The sequence below is a fragment of the Rousettus aegyptiacus genome, unplaced genomic scaffold (assembly GCF_014176215.1).
Source record: "Rousettus aegyptiacus isolate mRouAeg1 unplaced genomic scaffold, mRouAeg1.p scaffold_m13_p_13, whole genome shotgun sequence".
Lineage (NCBI taxonomy): Eukaryota > Metazoa > Chordata > Mammalia > Chiroptera > Pteropodidae > Rousettus > Rousettus aegyptiacus.
Window position 1 is genome coordinate 15,572,104 of NW_023416288.1, and position 5,013 is coordinate 15,577,116.

Here is a 5,013-nt window from a genome sequence, read left to right on the forward strand (position 1 = left end):
CACAAAACTAGCCTCAACAAATTTAAGAAGATTGAAATCATACCAAGTATATTTTCCGACCGCAATGCTTTGAAATTTCAGTCAACCGTAAAAAGAAAGCAGGAAAAACAACAAATATGTGGAGATTAAACTGCTAAAGAATGACTGAGTCAAAAAAGAAACAAAAGGAGAGGTCAAAAGATACATAGAAACAAATAAGAATGATAATACAACATATCAAAACTTTTAGGATGCAGCAAAAGCATTAATCAGAGAGAAATTTATATCATTATAGGCCTATCTTAAGAAACGAGAAAAATCCCAAATAAATAACCCAACATGATATCTTAAAGGACTAGAAAAAGAAGAACAAATGAAGCCTAAAGTCAGCAGAAGGAAGAAGTATACATGTAAGATAAATAATTTAAATATGTTCAAATAGCTCTTGCTTTACCTAGAAAGAATTAATAATAGGAAAATTTGAATGATACTCTTAACTTTTTTTGTTGTTGCAGTTTTATAATTATTTGATAATCAGCAGTTAGTGCCCATCCATGTTAATTGTTTGTAAATTTTTGAAAGTGGTGACAGGCACAGAGGTAACCTATGTATAAAACTTGTTTGGTGAATCTTCATCTTCATTACATTTTCTGGATAACCACACTTGAAAATGGTACAGGACATTCCTTATTCTTTGGCCTATCAGCTTTCTTGAGTCTGGTGTCAATGCGCACACCTAGAATTCTCATCTCCTTCACTGCAAATTTCCAGATTTCTTTGAGAGCCCAAGGGGCACGCTTCTTGAACCTCACTCCACGGATGTGCTTGTGAATGGTGATGGTGTATTCTCTGGTCACTACCTCATTGATAGCAGAATGGCCCTTCTTCTCGTCACCCTTCTTTGTGGGAGCCACTCTTCTAGGCCCAATTGGAAAGGAAACAATACTCTAATTTTCAAACTCATGGTTAAAAGATATTGTTCTCATAACCAAGGTCATTTTATATATTACATTCATTAAGCTGGAGAAAGTTCAACAAAATAAAACAAAGTGATTGACAATTTCCAGCTTATCAAAAGACAAGAGACTGGTTTGACTAGAAGTATCTGTTTTAAACAGGCATATCATGCTTCTCTTGGGCAGGAAGTTAAAAGACAGATGCATATTTCAAATTATTGAGGTCAGTCACAAACATTTAACCAATTCATTAATAAGAATATTTTATACTTCCATTGCAAAGGTTCATTGTATTATGTGATATAAGAGCCTTTAATATATATTTTGGTTTCCAGGTGTTTTGGGTTGTTAAATTTAATACTTTGTGATGAAGGTGCACATCAGTCAGTCCTGTACTATAATGACAATAAGAGAAACAATGCTAACAAGTGATGATTTTTTACACTGGATGTACAAACTCTGCTTCATAACTTTACTGATTTTACCTGTTCTGGACATTAGTGAGTGTCCATTCTTATCAGATAAATATTTCAAAGGCCCTGCCAAATAAGCACATATAGAAGATAGAAATTAATATGGTATTAAACAAACTACAGTACCTTAAATGTATTACACATCAGACACTAAGGTAGTTACAGATATTTACTAAATTAAAAACCACCAGAGGGCAGCTTAATACAATAGTGATAAAATACTTGAGAGAGTATGGTAGTATTTTAAAAATAATTCCAATATGTTAGATACTGTAGATATAGAGAAAAGAGAATGAAGACACTTTTAATATTTTAAAATTTCCTTTATAATAAATGTTTCTGATTTGGGCATGTTTGCATATACTTTATATTTAGCACACTTTTAAAGTTGATCTTCAAATACAAATATGCATTAAAATTGTCCCTCTCCCCTTTTTTTTTTTTTTGACAGTGGCAAAATTGGCCAGGAGGTCAAGCAACTTGGTCAATATTAAAAAATGTTAAATGTTCCTTAGGTCCTCCTCTCTGTGGTGCCAGTGCTCCTCCTGTAAGAAGGAAGCGGCATCTCTAGCATGTCTCTTTCTCATTTAGTAGAATTAAACATGAAAATTAAGATGATAACGATAGCCAGCTTTTGGAGTACTTTTCATAATTTTTATAATTGATGTATCAGTTTGTTTGCTCTTTGTTTCTTTCTCTAGTTTGAATGCTCCATGAGGTCAAGGATATAAACTTCAGGGACTTTGCCCAACACGGTGAGTAGCAGTAGGCTTTCATTAATTTTTATTGGCTTAATTAAGTAATTAACTGTAAATTCTTAAGGGACTAACACTTCTAGAGACTATTTCATGTTTTCATGTACTCGACAGTAATGCCTCCTGTCCATTCATCTATCCCTCCCTCCCTCAGTTCATTTGCCCATCTGTCCATCTGTCTATCCATCCGCTTGTATTTCTGCCAATCCATTCATCCACCATCCATTCATCCATCCATCCTCAAGACATTTAACCTTCAAAGACAATCTTCGGAAAGGGTTACTTTTTCTTTGGTAACTGAAAAAGAAACTTTTTCGGTGAAAAATTCTCAGTTTAAAGACCTTCCTTCTAGAATACATAAAGTTGCTTGAGCAATTTTCTAAGAGGGCAGCCTAATTTTGAAAAGACCTGTGTCAGAGTGCGTGAGGGTTCATTATTCTCCATCTCCCTCCCCAGAGCCTTGATTGCTTGGTGGGAACTACTTGTGGACAAACTGGAAAATGACGCCTCTTTTCTTTTACAGGATTGATGTTATTTATCTTGTAATATGCCAAGAGTTTTTGGAGAAAGTTTCTTGCCACTCGTGTGTCTTCTTAATAATAAAATACGAGTGCTAGGACTCTGCTCTGGACTATGATCTCTTCTCATTTATAAGCTCCAAAGCTTCACCCATCGCTTCTGTGCTGGTACCTTCCAGATCTGTACCTTGAACTCTGACTGCTTCCCAAAACTTCAGACTTTTGTACCCACCTGCATGACCCACAGGCACCTCTCATCCATAGTGGGAAGGGAAAGAAAGAGAAGAAAAGGTGAGGAAAGAGAGAAGAGAGGAGAGAGAATGGAGAGGTTGAGTGTTTTTGTAGTTTACATTCTACCTCTCCTCTTCCTTAAAAGCTGTTAGGAGAATAGAGATTTCCAAAACATTTTTGGCATCCATCACTAGCAGTGCCTTGTTACTCTTCCACTTAGAATTCTGGGAGAAGGGTGCCATTCAGAGAGTCCAAAGGCAGCACGAGGTAGCCTAAGTAGAGTAAAAAAATCTCAGCATAGGGAATGCAGTCAGCATTAATGTAATGGCTAGGTGGTGAGCCAGAGGAAAGAGCAATCAGGGGGATCATTTAACCAATGCTTAATGTTTAACCGATGGTTAACGTTTAACCAATGTACTGTATCCTTAAAACTAATAAGAAAATAAAATATTTAAAAGAGTCAGTGTCTCATTTTTAGGCAGAAAGAGAGACTGGAGAAGATATCCCATCCCCACATTCCTCAAAACCTGCATGAGGCAGAGAGAAGATATAAAAGTTCCATACACTGAGGTGTGGGGATGCTGAAGATTGCGCCAGTGGCCTGCCAGGAGTTACTGGGATAGTATTACCTAGAACTGAGGGCTAGGTGGCAAAGGGACACCAACCTCACTAAAGGGGCTGAGGTGAGGCATGGTGGAGTGGTGGGTTAGGGAAAGAGGATAAGGGATTGAAGACAGAAAAGACAATCACAGGTCCTTAACAGTGTTTTCCAAGGTCAGAGACCAGAAGCCACACTGTCCAGGCACTAAAAGAGCACATACAGTAAAGATGGGCCAACAGGACCACCCTTACCTATGGTCAGTGGGAGCCAGTAAGAAAGGACCAGTAGCCAGAGTCTTGCCCCCAATGTCATTATGTTCTGAAGACTACCAGCAATCCTGAAAAGAGAGGGAATGGAAGAAACCTTGAGAAATGCGAACAGAGTTCAGACTCTGAGATGATAAAATAGTAAGCCAACTCTGACTAGACATTTACCAAAAGGGACTCAATTTTATGCTGTAAGTAACTAAGCTACCTCTAATTGGCAAGACTGGTTCACTGACATCGGAAATAGGATATCACAGCCTGTTAACTTCAGTTTAGAGTATTAAAGAAGTGTTTCTGTATAATGGAAATGTGATTGAATTTTGTAGCATCTACACAAAATGTATCCCAAGTTCTCTCGCTTATGTGAATTTTATACGTTTTTTGACTATCTTTTTTCTATGCATAATATCAAATTTTTGTTGAGTTAATATTTAATAGTTTTTAACCAGTTTTTTCACTTAACGAAGAATCGTGAACATTTTAAGTCACCAAATATTTTCCCTTAAGATAATTTCTTTGAAGACAATATTTTTTAGACTGAAAAATAGGGTCACGGCAAATTGAGAGGAAGGTGCAGAGGTTTCCCACATCCCTCCTGCCGACACATATGCACAGCCTCCCCCATTATCAACTTGCCCCGCCAGCGTAGCATATTCGTTAAAGCTGATGAACCTACGTCGACACCACATAATCGCCTAAAGTCCTTAGTTTATCTTAGGGATCACACTTGGCGTTGTGCATTCTGTGGGTTTGGATAAGTGTATTATGACATGCATCTATCATAGAATCAGTTAGAGTATTTTCACTACTCTAAAATTTTTCTGTGTTCCACCTATTCATCCCATCATCCCTAGCTCAACCTTTGCAACCACCCATCTTTTTACTGTCTCCATAGTTTTGCCTTTTCCAGAATGTCATATAGTTGGAATTAGACAGTAGGTAGCCTTTTCGGATTGGCTTCTTTAACTTGGTAATATGTATTTAAGATTCTTTAATGTCTTTTCATGTTGATGGATCATTTCTTTTTAGTGCTGAATAATATCCTATTGTCTGGATGTACCACAGTTTATTTATTCATTCACCTATTAAAGCACATTTTCGTTGCTTCCAAGTTTGGGCAATTACACTAAAGCTGCTATAAACATCTATATGCAGGTTTTTGTGTAAACATGTTTTCAACTCTTTTAGGTAAATACCAAGGAGCACAATTGCTGGATAGTATGATACGAGTAGG

General features: G+C 36.9%; 1 pseudogene; it reads right to left on the reverse strand.

Annotated features, from left to right (window-relative positions):
• Window positions 1-520: 520 nt before the first annotated feature.
• Window positions 521-4,468, reverse strand: LOC107513210 (annotated as a pseudogene).
• Between the last annotated feature and the right edge of the window lie 545 nt (window positions 4,469-5,013).